Below are 23,371 nucleotides of genomic sequence, written 5' to 3'. Positions count from 1 at the left end.
GATAGGCCAGACAAACACCCAATGCCCATCCCCATCTCTCTTGGGAAATTGCACAATTTTTCCATCCAGCCCTCCCAATAGTCGACCGGCTTCTCATCAAGAAAATTGCGCAATTTTCATGAGCAGGCCCTTTGCTACCCAGCAGTTCACTTAGCTTAGAAATTGCATAAAGATGATTAGCAGGCTGGCCTCCCAACATTAATGAAATTTCTCTCACCTGTAGCTCCCAGCAACAGACTGCCAATTCCCTCCAGGAATTGCGCAGTCTTTGTTACCAAGCTCCCAGCAGCTGACTACCAGTTCCCCTAAGAAATTGTACAATTTCTGCTGCCAGTGACCTAGCAGGAAACTTCTAGTTCCCCCCAAGAATTGCGTAGATTTTGCTGCCAAGCTCCCGGCCAGTTCCTCCAAAAAATTGAGCAATTTCTATTTGCCAAGCCTCCCTGCAGCCCGACCTGTTCCTCCAAAAAATTGTGGCTTTTTTGCTACCAAGCCTTGCTACGCACTCATTCCGGAAACTACGCATATTTCGCCTACCCAGCCTTCTTGCAGCCCAGACTGTTCGCCTCAAAAACTGTAAAGTTTTTTCCTCGAGCTGGGCCAAAGATTGCAGACAGTCACTATCAATCCAGATTTCCCATCTCCATCACCCAGTGACTCTTGTGCAATTTTCATCAATAGTGCTTGGAGCCTCCATCCTACCTCACAACCTTGTTGCCTCTCCCAGTCACCTGCATCCGAAATGGTCATGTTTCATGGTAGACTAGGAGGTTTTTGGATTTGATGTCATCTTGTCATGAGTGACTACATGAATAGGTACACAAAAAAACATGACACGACAACGAATGAGATGAATGAAGGGGAGAACATGCAAAAGGACAGGTTCAACAATGGACGAACAAACGATGCATGCAAAGAGATGTGCTCATGAATGAACAATCATGCAAATATGTGTTTGTGGGCAGATGGATGAGCAAACATGCAAGATGTGCTCACGGACAGACGAACGAATGAAGATGCACCTTTCACGAAAAGACGAACCTGTCAAGCCTTCCAACATACAAGCATGGCGCAACGTGCAAAAACAACATCAAGCGAACCAATGACCATCGAATACTCTGCGCACTGCAACTCGACATGCACACCAGCAGCAACATGAATGTACTAGCATTGTCATGTCCAGTCATATCACCCACATCTCTATTGTGGGCCATATTGTCTATCAATGTAATGTAATGTGGAAGTCCAAGAGACCGACTTGTTGTACAAAGAGTCATGTAAAGTTGAAAAGTCATGGAAGTCAAACAGTGATTAGGGTAGTCGAACAACCACAAGGGTTAGTTTCACCCTTGGCTATAAATACCCCCTCATTTGTAAATGCAAAGGACTTTTCACCTCAGCTCCTCCCACATAGCCAAGAGAGTTTGTAATATTTTCTTTGAGGAGTAAGTAATGGCTCCAATGCTCCTCACACGGGGTTAGTGATGTATGGTATAGCAATGTGTCTTGGAATGTTTGCTTAATTCAGAAGCATGCTAATAGGCCAACATGTTTTCACACATGCATTGTAACTGTTTTAAGACTAATCTTTAACACTTGTGATGCAGGTTGCTTTAACCTGTGTTTTACATTTGAACTATTTCACTTGTTGTAATACATAATATATTAATGAAAATGTGTTGTATATGTTGTTAACATTGTCTCGCCTGTGTAGACTACTCTCCCGGACATCATATAGACCTTTCAAATAAAAATTTCTGTAAAAAACCATTGCACTCGTGTGGACTAATCCGTTGAGCATTACCCTTGTGTGTTGTGACTACTACATCTGTGTGGACTACTCTGCTCGAAGCTGTGCACGCCCTGTTGTGTTGTGTGTTCCTAGCAGAGTTGGGACTTATCCCAACCAACTTGGGACTCACTCTCACCCTCTTCCTCTATAGTGAAAGAACCATTGACACAAGTGACACTTACACTCACCAGGCACGTGAACCTCACTTCTCGAAGACAAAGAAAACCACTCTCCTGTGCTGATAGTTGAGGCAAATACTTAATATAATTGCAACTAGACCATCATACCGGATGGGACTCATACACCAAATGGCGTGAGGTCTAGTTGGGACTTCACACTGGGGTGATCCCCTGAATGTTGGCGGGTCTAGCATTGTCAAAATTTATGGCTCTAGAAGGAGGGCATCCAGTTGTATATGGCTGAACATCGTCTCACACTCATTCATCAATCATCTGTTAAAGGTAGTAACTCGCAATCCCTCTCACCTACACGTGACTCTGCAGTTGGTTACTCCTCACCTCCTTGGATTGAACACGGTATTTTGTATCATCAACTTCGCTCCATCCATCCCATCACTCGCCAATTCGCGAAAGCAGTCAGAATGATCCTGGACATACATCATCTTCCATACGCATCAAGAAAGCAAAAAGCCACTCCTATGGGAGTTGTTGTATCATCAGTGGAAGAAGCAGTCCTTGCCACAGTTGAAGGTCTAGCAGAAGCTATTGAAGATGGAGAGGAACCCTTGCTCTTCCAGCAAGGTGAATAAGACACTCTTGTGATATTGATATCAGACTCGAATATAGGAGGTGGAGGGGAAGGCAATGGAGGAGGCGAAGGTGGAGACGAACCAATGGACTTAGAGCTGGAACCATCAGATCCTGAAATAGAGGAGGAGGACGAAGAAGAAGAAGAGATCGCTAACCCAATTTTGGAATGGATGACTCAGGGACGCTTGGCTCTCCCAGCTGTTCTGCACAAGATGCGGAAGCGAGTGGAGAGGATGAACATCAAGTTTAACCCTAACAGCATGTTGAAGGTAGAAGATCACTTGGACAACTTCTAATTGCAGCTACAGACTATTGAGGTACGATATGATGACATAACATGTAGATTTTTTTCATGTACCTTGGATGGTTGTACAGCTACATGGTATCACAACCTTCCATCGAAATCTATACAAAACTGGGGTGCACTCAAACACATGTTCCTTGAAAAGTTTGTTGATGACAAGACACCAGCCATGCTACTCAAATAATTGGGAAGCCTGAAGATGGAGGGAAAATAAAAGGTAAAAGACTTCTATTAGAGGTTTACACGCATATTGAACAAGTTTTCAATAGAAAATAAACCTCATGACTCCATCACTGTTGATTACTACACGTCCGCACTGCCGACCAGTGTAGCACAGTTCGTCAAGCGAGTTGCGAAACCAACACTCTTAGAAAAATATGAAGAGGCTATTATTGTTTCAAAAGACTTGCACACAATTGGAGTCATCAAGGATGACGAATCAACAAAGGACTCCAAAGATGTGAGCAGGAAGTCCCAAGCAATGGCGAGCAATGGTAGAGACAAGGAAGAAACTAACAATGAAAACCTCACTTTCTTGGTCAAGAACTTGAATACGAAAGTATCCGAGCTCAAACAATAGAAAACAAACACATTTGTAAGCAGCCATCCACCCAAGCAGAGACAGGCAAGCATCTCATCAAGCAGCAACTGACCCACTCCAAAAACTATGCAGAGCTCTGTCTTCTAAGTTGAATAGTGTGCAGATCTTAAATTATGTTCATACCACAAAGAACATCACCCCAAGAAATATTGTTCAGACTGGAAGCGAGTCGCAAACTCTGTATGCAGTCATACTTTCAACGCAAAAAATAGTATGTAGGAGTAGTTGGAAGACATTGATGATGGTGAAGAGGTTGCACTTGATGAACCGTCAAGTTTTTAGCATGTGGTGAACACACATCAGTGCTCACAAGCAAGGTCAAAGACGAACACTGAGAAACATCCCCAAAATAAAAATGACCGAAACAATCCTAGGAGTAAAGGGGCTCCCCTCACACTTGGCGAAGCACAAGAAAAGATGAGACTATTGTTGAGGAAGGTTGATGCACTAGCCACCCAAAAGAAGAAAACACAGAAAAATTCTGGGAAGAAAGTGACGAACGAAAGTACATCCATGAGCAGTAAGCTGCAAAACACTCCACCGGTCGACATGAACATCCATTCTACCCCGGACACCTCGATGAGTCTACCACCTATGGAATACAACATTATAGATTTCATGAAAAAAACTCGAGCGAACATCAATTTTTTTGAGCTAGCCAGGATCCAGAGTCAACAAGACATCCTGCTACGCAAATTGGGACAGACAACAATAGAGAACACAACCTCTACCAACAAGCAAGAAAGCACACCTCTCGAATCACTTTCCACTGTGCTCACTGTTAGTGTTGGTATCTTCATCCCTCCGTCAGAGATCAAATCCTCTTGTTGCATTGCATATTAAGTGTCCCGCCCAGTCAGCTACATTCCATTAGGAGCATGGATCATCTGACGGTAGTGGCTTCACCTACAGTTTCCCTCATGTCATTTACCTGCTGGCTCATGTTTATTCATCAAAAATTGTATACAGTCACCTTTTTGTCTTAAAAATTGCAAAAGTCTTTCCTAGGGTTTCATCGTCATTTAGGTCTAGGGTTTCATTAGGGTTTCATCAAAAAGGGTTTCAAAAAGTCCAATAATAACCAGAAGGCACATGAGGAGGTTCCATCATCAATAGATTTCATGATGAAGTGTTCAGAGATGTGTTTTTCCTCAAAACTCTGTTTTGAGGAAAAACAAGGTATTTTTAGATTTTAATGTACAAATTCATGTAATTTTATCCCGTCATATGTAAATTACTTCACCTGCAACCCTGGTCACTTTTCCTAGCCTTAGTAGCTCCAACCCCCTGCAAAACAAACAAAACATAAGTCACTCAGTTCATCACAAGTTCTAATAAAGTGAAAAAGCTCAAAACAGAGTTAAAATAAAGTCATTTTCAAAACATTGTAAAAGTGGGTTTTGCAAACTAAAAATTTAAAGGCTCCTTGTATATAAGACATTTCTCCAATTTGAAAAGCTCATTTGCACTCAAAGACAAATTTGGGCAAAGAAAAGTTGCGTTGATGAGCAAGTAAGACAAAGTTGGTGAAAAATTGCCCCAAGACAGAGATGCGGCACATTGGGCAACTGGTGCGGCGCACATAACAGGCGCGACGCATAGGGCCGCGATCTCTAGTTCAAATTTACACGGGCACAGCGCATACACAGGGCACGACGCATTGGGTTTGATGCATGGTGCATAGAGCCAACAAGCCCAAAATCTTCAGCAACTTCTCCAAAATGCCAAAATCACCCAAATCTTCTAGTGTATAAGTAAGTACAGTTCTCCTTTTGGCTAGTGAAATATTTTGCTATAAAATTTATGGTGGTTGTCTTATGGTGATTGTTTAAAAAGAAATCAAACCCTATCCCTTGAAATCTCTCAAAGGAAATTTCTGCATAGGGTTTGAACTGTTGTTTGGCTGCCAAGTCAATCTTGTTATTCCCTCACCTTTCCACTCCCTCACTCATTTTCCCTGATTTCCCTATTCCCAAAATTCACACATTCCTAAAACATCATCTATTCCTACCCCTATTCCCACTTCCCAAAATCCCAAATACAAATTCCCAAACCCTAGTCCTATACTAAAAGCTCCCAAATCACTCTCTAATTCCCTGTTCCCTTAACTAAACCCTGTCCCAATAGTCCCTAAATCCCTCATTGTTTCCTCCCTCCACAGTCCCTCATATCACTTTTCCCATTGGTGGCAGTAATAAAAAACATCATAAATTACCTAGTTCTCATCAAGACAAGCTCATCCACCTAGCAGAGATGGAATATGATCCATCATATGCTTATGAAGAGGAGACACACAGTGACTCACCTACAGAGGTACATGCACCCAAGAGGCCTCATAGAGGTGGCAAACATATTCGAAAAGAACCAACCACTCTTATTGAGTTACAGGCCTACCCTCTTGCCATCACTTATTTCCAACACCAGTCCTGCTATGAATTTTGTGAGATGGTTGCTAGAATTCAGTTTCATCATGAGTTGGATCATTTGTTTGTGCTTCATTTACATGATGGTCAAGCCACTCTAGCTGGTGTCACATTCACATTAACACCAGAATCTATTTCACTAGCAACCGATATTCCTAACATTGGAGAGCAATGGAACAAGAGGCAACAAATTGACATGCAACATTGTGAACTATACATCAAGCCCGGCTATTTGAGACAACTCAGCAGAGTTTTTCCTTTTCGGTACCTCAAAGATTCATATGCTCCTTTAATGAAATTGATCATGAAGTATTTCAGTTGTGAGGGCCGGTTTTCCCGTTTATATGCTTATCATATTAGACTGCTGATGCATTTTACCAGGGTGAGGATGATGAACCTCCCCTACTTCATGTGCCGAAACATTGAGAAGATGACCACCCTAGTACAACACAAGACTCCTTAGCAGCAGTTCAAAAGTATATATCATTTTGCTCTCATTGAAATTGTGGTCATCCATCAGCTTGGCTTACAGGGCATCACTTGGGAGGACTTCATTTCTCGTGAGTTTTTCACAGCTCCTCAAGAACCTTCAGAGACTGTACATGAGATAGGTGGACCTTCATATCAGCATGAGGGTCATGAGACACAAACCGCTAGTATGCCGGTGTTTATCACTTATTAGAAGGGCACTAGACGGTTGTTCACAGTAGCTAAGTGAGTATTTTCTCCACCCGGGGTGGAAGGGGTCTCGATTCCATCATCAGCACAACAAGTTCAGGAAAAAGGAAAGAGGCTGCTACAAGATGAAGGACCATCAGGTGAGTGGGAGACTGATTTCATTTTCATTGAGGGTGATGATATAGATATGGGCCCGCGGAGCACAAAAGAAGTCATTCAAGAGCAGCAGGTCGACATCAATGCCTTTTCCCTCAACTTGGAAAGGGTTAAATGGACAATACAGTACTTGGAGCAAATAAATAAGGAGCTTGAAGATCAGCAAGTGATTATGGAGTTGCAAAACATTCGGGAGAATCGCCAAGCTGCCCAAAGGAGGGGGGTGGAACTCACTTCACTTGAGTAAGAGGTTAATGCCGATCAGGAGTCATGGCTTGAAAGAGCCAATATCCACTTGGAGAGGAGGTCAGAAAAGGATATCAATGAGAAGAATATGTTGAGAAACATGGCATATCATTATTTTTCAAGGAATATGGTGTGCCAAGCTAGAATCACGAGCTTGAAGGCAAAATTGAAGAGAGCATCAAGGAGGAAAAAGGAGCATGAAGGACTTCAGATATTGGCTGAGGCTTCCTTGGCCCAACACAATTCTTGATGAAGAAGACTCAGCCCAAATTTCAAAAAATTTGGGGCACTTTTTGCATTTTTGGAATTTTTGGCACAAAAAACAGGATTTTCTGCTCTATGTGCCGCGCCACCTGGTGCTCGCTTTTGATAGGAGCCTCCAAATGACAAAAACTTAGAATTTTTGGATTTGGCATGAAAAAATATGCTTTCCTACCAATGGCTAAGAAATTTTGACAGGTTTTGAGCCCTCAAAAAGGTCAACAACACTCAAAAACTGACCTCACTACCCCTATTTTGACACACAGGAAGCAGTGTTGGGAGAACTAAATTTTGGAGGGGCAAATGGAAGCCAAATTGGAAAATTCAACTTGTGTTGGAAAGTAGATAGGTAGACATTTCCAAAAAGCACATTTGGAGCGAAGTTGGACACCGGGAAGGCCTTTAAAAGTTGTTCCAAATGGGCACTATGCATAGAGAATTAGGCGCGGCGCATAGAGGAAATTTGGATCAATTTGACCAGGAATGCTCTGTTTTTCGCCTATCTTTTGGCAGTTTGAATTTTTCACCTTATTTGTGTCAAATTTGTGATAGAATTCAATTTAAATGGATGGATCATGATGTAAATATGTCAAATTTTCACTTATGGAGGTAGATTCATCAGTTTAAAAGTTGTTTGAAACTGAATGAATCAGTTCCCTTGTTTTTAGAGGCATGATGTTCTGTTGCCTGATTTCTAGTTCTCAGTTTAGAATTAGTTGAAACAGCTCCTAAACATGTGATCTCGACCCCTAGAGGCTAGGATGAGCTATGGTTTGTCTATATTATGTAGTTTTTCAGTCATTAGCATGGTTGGACTTTTGAGAAAGCCTTGAGCTTCATTGTACACTCATATCAGCATTTTGGCTAAGGAATTGAAACCAGGGTTTGCAGCACTCTTTGGGATCCATGTGACATTTTGTTTTGGTACAATTATTTTCTTTTTAATTTTGAATTTAATTATGTGTTATGTGTGATATTATCTATCTTGTTTCTTCCTAGATAAATCAAACAAGAGTGTAAGTAGACTCCATTGAAATTGCAATGCTCTACTTGAGGTCTGCTTCAATTTCTTAATGTTTTCAATTGTTTGGAGAGGATCCATGGCATTTCCTACCCTCTTCAACTCCTCACCTATCTAATCCCTCCACCTCATTTTATTTTAAGTGCCAAAATTAGTTTCCTACCTTGCCCCATTGAGATCTCTGCAAAACTGAGCCTCATTCCCCGCACCCAAAATCTGATTTTCCATTTGAGCCAGAAAAAACATCATTTTATTCAATCAAACGCTTTTGCACACATACCTAGCCTAATATTAGTAGTTATATCAGTCATGTCAAGCCTTTAACGTTCATATTTTGTTGAGATTGACCTAGAGAGAGCCCTCTCCCGACCTAGTAGGGCTAGCTACCAGGTTAAGTGTGGTTTGATGTTGGCCCTGGATCCTACCTTTATCAGCCTGAGGTAAATCTAGGCTTTAACATAGTGGTGACCATACTGGGGAAGAGATTGTTTGTTTGTTAGCGTTCTTCATTTTATAAACTAAAAACGGAGCCTGAAGTTAGCCAAGTAGCCTTCAAAACGCTCTTGCTTTGCATTAGTGAAAGTAGATGAATGCTGCTTCAGTCAATCTCCGGTCTAGTTTATGAATTGAACATCTAGTTTCTTCAGTAAAATGTAATCAAGTTTAGATCTGATTGTTGATGGTGGACCATGATCAGACACAGGAAGGCTGAAATCATTCACCTGACGACTGTGATGTCGAAGAATCCTAAGGTTTAGAATTTTTATGGTGACTCTACTCTTCAAAAATCAGTAGCCTGAAGAATTTCGTGGTGAATTCATTATTATCAAAATGGTTTCGCTGTATCAAAGATATGCTCCCATGAGCTGAGAACACATTCCAGGTTTTCCAAATAAAATTCCTAAGGTAGATTGGCAAAGGAATTTGCCACTGTTTAAAGATGATAATAGGAATGATGCTGCTTTACATCTGGTTAGATTTCACATACATATTTGAAAGTTGAAGGTTGATTTTCCTGAAGATTGCTTGATGAAGATATTCATGGCCACTCTAGAAGGTGAAGCCCGATCTTGGTATGAAAGTTTGCCGCCTTCTTGTATTTATTGTTTGAAAGATTTTCATACCATGTTCTTTGAAAGGTATAAAGAATCTTATCCATCATTAAATTTAGTTCAGAACTGTTGCAAACATGCTTATAGTTTTATTGAAAGTCTTGAGAAAGTTTATGAAGATGATAACTTCATGGACAATGAGATCATGGAAGCTCCGTACGAAAATCCATTTCAGCAGCATAAAGAGAGCGTAGAAGATACTCATCAAGATGCTCAGGAAACTTTGCAGCCGAAACAAGATCTTAGCATAGTGGAAAATGATGAAAGAGAGGGTTGTATTTCAGATCTGTCCATAGATGAAGACAATATGCAGGGAAGTCAAGTTTCAATTTTAGAATGTGATAATGTCAAGTCAGCTATTTCAGGTCTAGATTTAGATCATGATGATCAAGAATACCTTGTGCTGAATCCCATGAAGGAGAGCTCTGTTGTTGAGATCATCTGGAATGAAGAAAACAGAGTTATTGATCCAAGTGTTCTCATTTCATTAGAACCAAGCCTTCATGAGGAGGTAATCTAGTCTTTTTATGAAAAAGAAGATGAGATCTTTGTTCAAGTAAGTGAAAAGTCTTCTTTCAATAACTCAGTGGTAAATGATACTTTAGTTGCCATGTCATATGAAGATGATCAACAATGTTTTCAAACTTCAGAAGATCAGGGAATTAAGGACTGCCAATCAGGTTTTTCATGTTTTTCATGTTACTTCAAGAAGAAAATAATTGCTTGAGCAAAAGAAAATAAAAAGTATTATCTCCTTTGTCTGAAGATGAGATAGATCTACTCCTGAAAGGTCAATTTCCAGCCCAAGCTAATGCAGGCCTGCAGTGTGCACATGGTCAAGAAGGTGTTGGTGAAACTTCTTCTTCTTTTGAAAATGATGACAGTCTTGAAATTAGATTTATAGATCAGAAAATAGATAATTTTTTCTTTCATGAAGATGATAAGGTTGTCATGTTTCATAATCTTGAAGATTGTTTTCTGTTTAAGAATGACCTAGACCATGAAATTGAGAAATATGAGCCTGAGAGCGACAATATGCCAGAATTTCTCATGCTCGAGGAATTTACAACTGACACTCAGATGGCAGAAGCTTATACCTCTCTATGCCTTCCTATCACTCGGTAATCAATTGTTCTTTTAGATCAGAATAAAGGGACTACTTGTATTTTTGCTATTGGATCTCAAGATAAGCTAGTGCTTCAAGATTTTCAAGATCCCTTCGGCATTCTTTTGCAAGCATTAGAGAAGATAAATGTTTCCTGGTTCGTTAGCATAAGCCTTGGTTTCAGTTGTTATTGTGAGTTTCCTACATGTACATTGTTCTGCCTGATTAGGGAAAATGAGAACAAAATTTCAGTATGTAGCCATCTGCTAGATTGGTTACATTAGAAGGCTCACTACACATGATTGTACATATTTCATCAGTAGGTAGGTGGTTTTGATCATGATTTGAAGCTCTCAAATCTTGATGGTCTGTTGCCATTAAAAAGCTTTGTAAGTACTTGTTTCAGTTAAGTAAGTCTTGAGTCATATTTTGTTTTCATCAGTTTTGAGTGTCTAGTTTCAGCTGTTGAATGTCTAGTTTCAGCTGTTGAATGTCTAGTTTCAGCTTTTGAGTATCTGGTTTCAGTTTGAGTTAGTCTTACTCATTTCAGTTATGAGTCTTGAGTCTTGAGTTTCAATGTTTTGTCATCAAGATATTGGTTTTGGTTTGTCGAAGTTATTGACTCCATAGCCCAATGGACGAAGGCACTGCCTGCTTTCCCAGAGATCTATAGTTCTTGGCACCTCCAAGGAGCTACCATCCCCATTGGAGCCAATGTTAGTGTCGGTATCTTCATCCCTCCATCAGAGATAAAATCCTCTTGTTGCATTGCATATTAAGTGTCCCGCCTAGTCAGTTGCATTCCATTAGGCGCATGGATCATCTCACAGTAGTGGCTTCTCCTACAGTTTCCCTCATGTCATTTACCTGCTGGCTCATGTTTATTCATCAAAAATTGTATACAATCACCTTTTTGTCTTAAAAATTGCAAAAGTATTTCCTAGGGTTTCATCGTCATTTAGGTTTAGGGTTTCATCAAAAAGGGTTTCAAAAAGTCCAATAATAACTAGCAGGCACATGAGGAGGTTCCAGCATCAATAAATTTCATGATCAAGTGTTCAGAGATGTGTTTTTCCTCAAAACTCTGTTTTGAGGAAAAACAGGGTATTTTTAGATTTTATTGTACAAATTCATGTAATTTTATCCCTTCATATGTAAATTACTTCACCTGCAACCCTGGTCACTTTTCCTAGCCTCAGTAGCTCCAACCCCCTGCAAAACAAACAAAACATAAGTCATTCAGTTCATCACAAGTTCTAATAAAGTGAAAAAGCTCAAAACAGAGTTAAAATAAAGTCATTTTCAAAACATTGTAAAAGTGGGTTTTGCAAACCAAAAATTTAAAGGCTCCTTGTATATAAGTCATTTCTCCAATTTGAAAAGCTCATTTGCACTCAAAGACAAAGTTGGGCAAAGCAAAGTCATGTTGGTGAGCAAGTAAGACAAAGTTGGTGAAAAATTGCCCCAAGACAGAGGCGCGATGCATTGGGAAACTGGCGTGGTGCACATAATAGGCGTGGTGCATAGGGCCACGATCTCCAGTTCAAATTTACATGGGCGCGGCACATACATAGAGCGTGGCGCATTCGGTTTGATGCGTGGCACATAGGGCTGACAAGCCCAAAATCTTTAGCAACTTCTCCAAAACGCCAAAATCACCCAAATCTTCCAATGTATAAGTAAGTATAGTCCTCCTCTTGGCTAGTGAAATATTTTGCTACGAAATTTATGGTGGTTGTCTTATGGTGATTGTTTAAAAAGAAATCAAACCCTATCCCTTGAAATCTCTCAAAGGAAACTACTGCCTAGGGTTTGAACTGTTGTTTGGCTGCCAAGTCAATCTTGTTATTGCCTCACCTTTCCACTCCCTCACTCGTTTTCCCTAATTTCCCTATTCCCTAAATTCACACATTCATAAAACATCATCTATTCCTACCCCAATTCCCATTTCCCAAAATCTCAAACACAAATTCCCAAACCCTAGTCCTATACCAAAAGATCCCAAATTACTCTCTAATTCCATGTTCCCTTAACTAAACCCTGTCCCAACAGTCCCTAAATCCCTCATTGTACAGTCCCTCATATCACTTTCCCCTTGGTGGCAGAAATCAAAAACATCATAAATCACCTACTTCTCATCAAGACAAGCCCATACACCTAGCAGAGATGGAATCTGATCCCTCATATGCTTATGACGAGGAGACACACGGTGACTCACCTACAGAGGTACATGCACCCAAGAGGCTTCATAGAGGTGGCAAACATATTCAAGAAGAACCAACCACTCTTACTGAGTTATAGGCCTACCCTCTTGCCATCACTTGTTTCTAACACCAGTCCTGCTATGAATTTTGTGAGATGGTTGCTAGAATTTAGTTTCATCATGAGTTGGCTTGTTTGTTTGTGCTTCATTTACATGATGGTCAAGCCACTCTAGCTGGTGTCACATTCACATTAACACTAAAATCTATTTCACTAGCAACCGGTATTCCTAACATTAGAGAGCAATGGAACAAGAGGCAGCAAATTGACAGGCAACATTATGAACCATACATCAAGCCCGGCTATTTGAGACAACTCAGCAGAGTTTTTCTCTTTCCGTACCTCAAAGATTCATATGCTCCTTTAATGAAACTGATCATGAAGTATTTCAGCTGTGAGGGCCAATTTTCCCATTTATATGCTTATGATATCAGACTGTTGAGGCATTTTACCAGGGTGAGGATGATAAACCTCCCCTACTTCATGTGCCAAAACATTGAGAAGATGACCACCCTAGTACAACACAAGACTCCTCAACAGTAGTTCAACAGTATATATTATTTTTCTCTCATTAAAATTGTGGTCATCCATCAACTTGGCTTACAGGGCATCACTTGGGAGGACTTTATTTCTTGTGAGCTTTTCACAGCTCCTCAGGGACTTTCAGAGACTGTACATGAGACAGGTGGACCTTCATATCAACGTGAGGGTCATGAGACACAGACCCCTAGTATGCCGGTGTTTATCACTTATTAGAAGGGCACTAGACATTGTTCGAAGCAGCTAAGTGAGTATTATCTCCACCCGGGGTGGAAGGGGTCTCGCTTCCGTCATCAGCACAACAAGTTCAGGACAAAGGCAAGAGGCTGCTACAGGATGAAGGACCATTAGGTGAGTGGGAGACTGATTTCATTCTCATTGAGGGTGATGATATGGATATGGGCCCGCAGAGCACAAATCTCAAAGAAGTCATTCAAGAGCAGTAGGCAGACATCAATGCCTTGTCCCTCAACTTGGAAAGGGCTAAATGGAAAATATAGTACTTGGAGCAAAGAAATAAGCAACTTGAAGATCAGCAAGTGATTATGGAGTTGCAAAACATTCGGGAGAATCACCAAGCTGCCCAAAGGAAGGGGGTGGAGCTCACTTCACTTGAGTAAGAGGTTAATGCCGATTGGGAGTCATGGCTTGAAGTAGCCAATATCCACTTTGATAGGAGGTTAGAAAAGGCTATCAATGAGAAGAATATGTTGAGAAACATGGCATATCATTATTTGTTAAGGAATATGGTGTGCCAAGCTAGAATCAGGAGCCTGAAGGCAAAATTGAAGAGAGCATCAAGGAGGAAAAAGGAGCATGAAGGACTTCAGATATTAGCTGAGGCTTCCTTGGCCCAACACAATGCTTGAAGAAGACTCAGCCCAAATTTCAAAAAATTTGGGGCACTTTTTGCATTTTTGGAATTTTTGGCACAAAAAACAGGATTTTCTGCTCTACGCGTCGCACCACTTGGCGTTCGCTTTTGATAGGAGCCCCCAAATGACAAAAACTCAGCATTTTTGGATTTGGCATGAAAAAATATGCTTTCCTACCAATGGCCAAGAAATTTGGACAGGTTTTGAGCCCTCAAAAAGGTCAAAAACACTCAAAAAATGACCTCACTGCCCCTATTTTGAAACACAGGAAGCAATGTTGGGAGAACTGAATTTTGGAGGGGCAAATGGAGGAAAAATTGGAAAATTCCACTTGGGTTCGAAAGTAGATAGATAGACCTTTCCAACAAGCACATTTGGAGCAAATTGGGACATTGAGAAGGCCTTCAAAAGTTTCTCCAAACAGGCACTATGCATAGAGAATCAGGCATAACGTATAGAGGAAATTTGGACCAGTTTGACTAGGAATGCTCTGTTTTTCGCCTATCTTTTGCCAGTTTCAATTTTTCACCTTCTTTGTGTCAAAATTTTGATGTAATTCAATGTACATGGATGGATCATGATGTAAATATGTCAAATTTTCACTTATGGAGGTAGATTCATCAGTTTAAAAGTTGTTTGAAACTGAATGAATCAGTTCCCTTGTTTCTAGAGGCATGCTGTTCTGTTGCCTGATTTCTAGTTCTCAGTTTAGAATTAGTTGAAACAGCTCCTAAACATGTGAGCTCGACCCCTAGAGGCTAGGATGAGCTATTATTTTTCTATATTATGTAGTTTTTCAGTCATTAGCATGGTTGGACTTTTGAGAAAGCCTTGAGCTTCATTGTACACTCATATCAGCATTTTGGCTAAGGAATTGAGACCAGGGTTTGCAACACTCTTTGGGATCCCTGTGGCATTTTTTTTGGTACAGTGCTTTTCTTTGTAATTGTGAATTTACTTATGTGTTATGTGTGACATTATCTATCTTGCTTCCTCCTAACTAAATCAAACAAGAGTGTAAGTAGAATCCATTGAAATTGCAGTGCTCTACTCAAGGTTTGCTTTAGTTTCTTAATGTTTTCAACTGTTTGGAGAGGATCCATGGCTTTTCCTACCCTCTTCAACTCCTCACTTTTCTAATCCCTCCAACTCATTTGATTTTAAGTGCCAAAATCAGTTGCCTACCTTTCCCCATTGAGATCTCTGTAAAACTGAGCCTCATTCCCTGCACCCAAAATCTGCTTTTCCATTTGAGCTAGAAAAAACATCATTTTATTCAATCAAAATCTTTTGAACACATACCTAGCCTAAGATCAGTAGTTATATCAGCATCTCAAGCCTTTAGCAATCATATTTTGCTGAGATTGACCCAGAGAGAGTCGTCTCCTGACTTGGTAGGGCTAGCTACTAGGTTAAGCGTGGTTTGATGTTGGCCCTAGATCCTACCTTTATTAGCCTGAGGTAAATATAGGCTCTAACACACAACAACCCAGATGGAAGAAGCAGTCTCAGGTTTCCCTCCATTCCTACTATCATTCAAAATATTTAACTGCAATGTCCACAACTGCTTGGTTGATTCCTTCACGGCAGGCAACGTCATGCTTCTCTCCATTGCGAAAAAGATCAATGCACAATGGAGCGAGACATCCATGCGAATCATACAACTTGATCAAACATCAGTACTAGCCATTAGTGAACTATGAGACATGATCATCTGATTATCTCATCACGGTTGAGTCCACCAATGCATCAACATAGTGGTTGTCGACATACTAGAGGCATACGGTCTACTACTCAGCAGAGACTGGTCCAACAAGCTAGACGGATAGTTTGCTACAGATTGGTCTCACATTTGGCTTTTGTACAAGGGAAAATGAAACCAGATCCAGGTGTTATATGAGAGGTATATGAAACATAATGTCATTCCCCTTAACAGCGAGAATGAATCATTAGCCTTCGCAGAACTCATGTTTGGAAACTACCTCCTTGAAACAACATCGAGGTGTTATCCCACGCGGCCAGCTCCAACCCCACCAGACACGCAGTTGGGACTCCTTCCTTGCCCAAATGATGGTAATGAAACTTATACAATACATTGTACCAATGGTAGTGGTAGTAGCAGTAACAGTAGTAGCAGTAGTACTAGCACATCAAGTGGTTTGTGTACAGGAAAGTTGTGGACCATGCACTTTGACGGATCAAAGACACAGGATGGTTTAGGAGTCAGATGTGTCTTGATTGACCCTTACAACAGGAAGCATTTGGTTTCAAGTTGCTTGGAGTTTGAGTGCATGAAAAACGTTTCTGAGTATGAAGCACTCATGTTAGGCTTGCAGAAGTCCATCAGCCTCAACGTGGTTGCACTTAAAGTGGTAGGTGATTCAAAGATAGTGGCATGGCAGGTATGTAACACCATTCACTATTTTTCACCACATCTCAAAAGTTACCAGCAAGAGATATGGTGACTAATCTCAAACTTCCAAGAATTTAACATCATTGTTGTACCACATATGTGTAATGCAACTGCCAATGCTCTGGCAAATGCAGCTTCAAGAATGTCACTGATTAGGGATAGATTTATTATTGAAATTTTGTACAAACCATCTATCCTGGATAACATAACTAATTTACGCTTGTTTAATGATGATTAATAGATACTGCATTTCATGGCCTATGCTGACATCTTCAAATATGCAGTCATAGATGATGACAAGCACGAGCGCTCTCTGCAAACGGAAGTTGTTGACAAGAAAGTCCACCTTATCGTGAAAAATTTGGCAACATTGGAAAATATTTATGACTTGCAAGAACATTTTCAGGGGCCAAGGAACAACAAGACCCACAATTCCACCATGAGGCATGAATTGATAAACATGGGAACAAAACAAGATCCAAAGTTTGTCAATCTTGGTACATGTTCTACATAGCAAGAGCGACAAGCCTTTGTCCGCTTGTTCAAACAATACCGAGATGTATTCGCATGGACGTATTATAATCTGAAAACTTATGACACACGAATCATCCATAACATCATCTTGATCAAAGAACGGGTCAAGCCATATCAAAAAAATTTGAGGAAAGTACATCCGTTGCTTGAGCCCCTCATACAGAAAGAGCTCACTATGATTTTGGATGCACAGACCATATACAAAGTTCTTCATTCCACATGGGTTTCAAATCTTGTTCTTGTACATAAGAAGTCTAGGGAAATCTGCTTGTGTGTCGATTTCCGGAATGTAACTATACCTCAAACAAAGAAAACTACCTCGAGTTGTATATGGACCAAATTTTACAAATAGTCTCTGGGGCATAGATGTTTTCTCTCCTTGACGATTTCTCAGGATACAACCAGGTTCTGGTAGTAGAACCTGATAGACTTAAAACCACTTTCTGTACTAGGTGGGGTATGTTCGCTTACAAACGAATGCCATTTGGGCTTGTGAACATAGGTGCAACCTTCTAATGCACCATGGAAATTGCTTTTCGTGGACTCATCGGATAGAGAGTAGTGGTATACCTCGATGATGTGACCGTGTTCTCAAAAAGACATGAAGATCACATACGCAATCTGAAGAAAATTTTTGAGTGATGTCGGAGATATGGGATTTCCTTGAATCCCAAAAAGAGTGTTTTTGCAATGTCTGAGGGGAACCTTCTTAGATACATTGTCGTCAAAAGTAGGATCAAGGTGGATCCAGACTAGGTCAAGACTATTACACAGATCCTCACCCAGTCAACAAGAAATCCATGCACTCCTTCTTGGGAAAGACCTCCAGAAGTTCATCTCGAATTATGCATAGATAGTTAAGCCCATGCAGGACATGATCAAGAAAGACGCAATCTACAGTTGGGGAAAGAGGGAAAAGTACACATTCACCCAGATCAAGCAAGCCATTATAGAAGTGCCTGCACTCTACAACCCAGACTTCAAGAAGGATTTCTTGCTATACACCTTCGCCTCTAATAATTTGCTAACTGCAGTACTCACTCAGAAGGATGAGATGAACGATGAATGCCTAATATCCTTGATGAGTGCAAGCATGCAAGGACCATAACTCAACTACCCTACCATTGGAAAGAAAACCTATGAAGTCTACAAGGTGACGAAACACTTCAAGCCCTACTTGTTTAAGAACCACTGCATAGTCTTCGTCCCTCACCCAACAGTTCGTACATTGCTTGTACAACAAGAATTGGGTGAACGATGTGCAAATTGGATGATAGGATTGCAAGAGTATGATCTTGAAATCAATATGTTTCACATGATCAAAGGACATGGGCTCTGTAAACTTGTAGCTGAAGCAGTGCATGCATCGAAGAGTGAAGAAGAGCTTGTCGGCTAGGAGAAGGAAATTGATATGTATGATATAAGGTGAGCCACATCCACTAAAGACAAAACCCCTTGGTACGTAGATGTGCTCCAGTACCTTGATCATGGAACTGTACCATCTCACTTTTCCATCATACAGAAGAGGGCATTGCCCCTTAAAGCTTTAGCATATCAATCGGTGCACAGAGTGCTTTATAGGAAGCATAGTAATGGATTTTTTCTCAGGTGCTTGGAGGCACATGAATCAGAGAAGGTAATTCAAGATTTTCGTGACAGATCTCATAGGCGTCACTTTGTGGGAAATGTCGTTCCGCACAAATTTATGCGAGTTGGTTTCTATTGATCCGCATTATTCAAGGATGCACATGCTTATGCCCGCAAGTGCCCGGTCTGTTAGTGATGCACCGACAAAACACAAAGATCAACAGCCCCACTGCACCCTGTTGCAGTGACCGAACCATTCCAAAAGTTGGGCCTGGACATCATTGGGGAAATATTCCCACATTCGTCAAAGAAACATTGCTACATTCTAATAGCAATTGATTACTTCACACGGTGGATAGAAGTAGTTCTACTCAGATAAGTGAATGAACAAGAGGTCATCATCTTCCTCCAGCAGAACATCATTTCACACTTCTACATTTTGGTAGCACTTGTTTTTGATAATGCAACTTACTTTTCGTCTTTGAAACTCTATGACTTTGCATCATAGAATGGTATTGTGCTAAAGCATTCATCTAATTATTACCCGCAAGGAAATGGTCTCATAGAGTCCATGAATAAAAACCTCATATGTATAATCAAGAAGATTGTTTTCTCTGAGCAGCGCAACTGGCATACCACCCTGACAAATGCATTATGGGTTGATCATGTAACACCCAAGCCTTCTCTGAATACCTCACCATACTTCCTGGTCTATGGAAAAGAATCCATCCTTCCACCAAATATCTACTTGCCTGCACTTCATCTTTCCCAAGAATCCCAAGGCAAGCCTTGCTAGCTAGTTCAATGTAGGATGGATGCTCTCCATAAGCTTCAGGAAGAAAGGATGAAAGAAAAAGAAAAATTCACACTCCACCAGAACCATATCAAGAGATGGTTCGATAAGAAGTCTACAGGGAAAGCTAACTTTGATGTTGGTGACTTAGTTTTGAAATGGGATAAGCCCCATGAAGACAAGGGCAAACATACGAAGTTCAAGTCCATGTGGATTGGTCCGTACATAGTCCATGAGAAGCTTGGCCCACACACATATTGTTTGCAATCACTTGATGGGAGGATTGACAACCTTCCTGTCAATAGCCAAGATCTCAAGCATTATTCCCAATAAGTTGGGTTGCCCACCACGCCGTGTACATAGTCTGCTTATTTCTTGTTGTTCCCATCTTGTTTGCTTTGGTTACTATCTTGTTTTTACTTTGTTTGTTCTACTTACTATTTTTGTCTACATTTGTTTTGTTTGCTTGATATATTACTATTTTCATTTCTGAAAATAAGTGCTATCAACTACTACGTTCTGGCTTTTGAATAGAGTATGTGGCTGAAATATGAAGAGAATTGTGACACTGTAGCACTTGGCTAATCTTGTGTCCGTCTTCTCTATGCATGGTTATAACCTTTGATCGATGAATTCTTTATGGGAAATACGAACCATCTGCAAGGGAATTTTTGGTCCAACCATGAACCTATGTTCACATTGGGAAGCCCAATGCCTATAATCAACCTTCTACTATGTGTGTTCAAGCTAGTCCAACTAGTAAAAATGGAGAAGGGGAAATATAAATGAGAAAACCTATGTCAGAAGTCTTACATGATTCTCTAAAGGAACAACCTCTTCTTCTATCAATAATTTAGGATCCCTCTTCCACCCCAAAAATAAATAAGTGCCTATGCATAGTCATCTTGAAAACAATACAAAGTTGAAAGAAGAGAAAAGCTCTCTGCGTAGAAAGGTGAAGCATGCAACTCCACTGGGGTACTGACCTGGATCGCTGGAAGTGGAACAATGAATTGTTCCTACGTGACTCCACCAGGGTACTATCTAGGCTTGCTGGTAGTGGAGCAACACCAGAGATGAAAACTTATACTCTGAAAATCTTCAACTCATGAGATAAGCTACCCTTCACGAATTCGAAACACTGTGATCAAGTTGAACTTTTGATTGTGCCTGACTGAGTTGGAAAAAGGTGAGCCATGTATGTCCATTGGGTAAATGGGGAAGCTGAAGTAACCTGCACAATGATTCAATACTCCTTGAAAGACCAAGGCCCAGTTCTATCAGTGAACCAAAATAGAGAAGATGGAATTCTACCAGTGTGTCACCAAGGTTGTAGCAGCTTATTGAAGCCCCGAAAATAGGGTCTACAACAAGGGGGATACCCACTTGGTCCAGACCTTGAAAGCAACTCCTTTTCCATTTGGGATGGTGGGTCCGACTGGGGATAATGGGACCAGTTTACCAATTTGTGTGTGTGTGATGAGAATTGATATTTCCTTTCTAATAATTCCTAAGTAAAATTCTTTTATTCTAAATCTAATTTAACAGTATGCAATTGTATTCTAATGAATAGAAATATCTAATTCTAAAACTAACCCGAGATTTAACCTTTCAATTATGCGATCTAAAATAATTTCTAACAGCAATTGGTAATAAAGATCATTCAATTGCTATGAGAAAAGAATTCAATAAAAATGAATCGTTTCGTATAAAAAGTTAGTTGAATCAATTGTGAGAGACATATCGCATAATAAGTCATTCATACATTAAGCATAAATAGAATATTCATCACTATACAGAAGTGCCAAATGATAACTCAAACATTCAAGCATTCATATATAAATAACTGAACATAAATATCACCTTAACACATAAGCATAAATCATTAAGAGATAAAAGTACCATTGATAACAAGTTCTACTCATGAGCTTTAGCAATAATGATTTATCTCTTCCTAATTCAACATCTACTAAGAGTACAAAAGTGCATTTCAGTAGCAGACATTAAGCACAGATATCAATAAATCTTGTTCCATTCATTCATCAAAACCTCCTCCGAGGGTGCAAAAGTGCATGTTTTGAGGAAACGTTTTTGACAAATTTCAGGACCCTTCTCTAAATGCATGAGAGGGGTTGAAATACTACTATCTAAATCCTAAAAATAGTCTATTACAAAAATATAGGAGGAGGTTTAAATGACCATCCTCATCTAAGGCAAAAATAAATCAAAAGTAAAAGTAAAACTAAAACTGAATTTGGAAATTAACTATCTATGTATATGTTCTCTGTGGTTGCAAGCATTCAGCATCGGCTTGAGGAGAGTTGGTTGGCCAACCTTTGATTTTAGTTGCCCTGCAAAAACAGAATCTGCAAGTGTTGGCGCTATCTTCTCGGCAGAAATAGTAAGGCATTTGAGAGTCATGCATTGACTATGCGGTTTAACCAAGTACTGCCAGTAAGAATCCCAATTTCAACTTGGTTAAATTCTTGCTGGACTCTGCTCTTTCTTGAGCCTTTTGTCTCTAGCTTGTCTGTAGATGTTAAATCAAATGATCAGAAATTTACATACCACTTAAGGATATCCCTGATAAATACCATTTGTTTTTAGAACTCGGGTTTTGCCTTTAGCCTTTAGCACTTTTTCCTACAATTTTCCGGGCTTACAGGCGATTGAGTGATCAGAGACTTTCCTTCTCAAGGGTTTTTTTCCAGCAGCGCTAATCGCGCATCAGAAACTGCCTCTGTTTCTTGATCTGGGCTTCCCTGGTGATAGTTTTCGCCTCTTGCGCATTTTTGTTAGAAGATATATAAACCTTAAATTTTGTGGAGTGAACAACCCAATGAGTTCTTGGCTCTGAGTCTTAAATTTTCTGTCTGTTATGTCAGCACTATCCAGTACCCATTTGACCATGTCCGTGTATGGAAGAATCTTGGATCTCGCCGCTATCCGGTGCAAGAATGAACATGCAAGTTCTGTAATCGACGCCTCAGATGACCCGCGTGAGTCTGCAGTTGCTTTAATCTCCCTTACTCTAGGATTTTCTTCTTCGAGTAGACTGTACATGCCTTCCTAAGTAGTTATGCCGACATCTCTGTTATAGGTTGTGTTTATGTATAAGGGCATCATTTCTTTTTCTTCAGAAATCAGAGCTTTTCCCTTCTTTCCCATTATACTCTGAACGTTGCTACGTATACCTTTCTGCTTTCCGCTCTTGCAATTTACAAATAAGGAAAGAGTAATGATAAGAAATAAGGTGACGGGAAAGCTTTTAATGCCAAAATCATATAAAATATACCACCCTACGTGAAATGACCTTTCGATTAGATCCAAACCTTATCTCATTAATGATCATCAAATAAATCATTAAATTAACATTAATGCACATAACTTGGCATCGGATTACGAAAAAAACTTTTTTTAATGATGAGCCCTGCAGATCTGCGATAAAGCGATTTTGTGATTTGCTTCGCAATATCGCTAATCCATTGTGTTTAACAATCATTTATCACCACATGTTTCTCCCAGATGCGTTATCGAATATTGCTAGATTGAGGTATTTTACCTTAAGTGATACTTGAGGCATATGAAAACTACGACGTGCGATGAGCTTCTTCAGTATGTGATCTCGCATCGCGATTTTGCAATCTTAGTAGTTTTCTTATATGGTGTTATCCATTACCTTTTTTTGATGTGATGCTTTATTGTTGAGAGAATGATTTTGATCGAACTTATCATAAAACTTAAGTCCTTTTGGATTTTTGCAGGTGTTCTCCTAAGTGTATGATAGTAAGATTTATTCAAAGAGGGAATATAAGTGCTATTTTTTTTTATTTTTTTTTAGAGAAGGGTCCCCACTTATTTAGTATTAGTAATAAAGCTAAATAAGAAGGGGGGTTGT

This window comes from Pinus tabuliformis, chromosome Q, assembly GCF_031772625.1.
Source record: "Pinus tabuliformis cultivar Carrire ecotype Pingquan chromosome Q, CPIR1, whole genome shotgun sequence".
Lineage (NCBI taxonomy): Eukaryota > Viridiplantae > Streptophyta > Pinopsida > Pinales > Pinaceae > Pinus > Pinus tabuliformis.
This window is presented reverse-complemented; position numbering follows the sequence as displayed.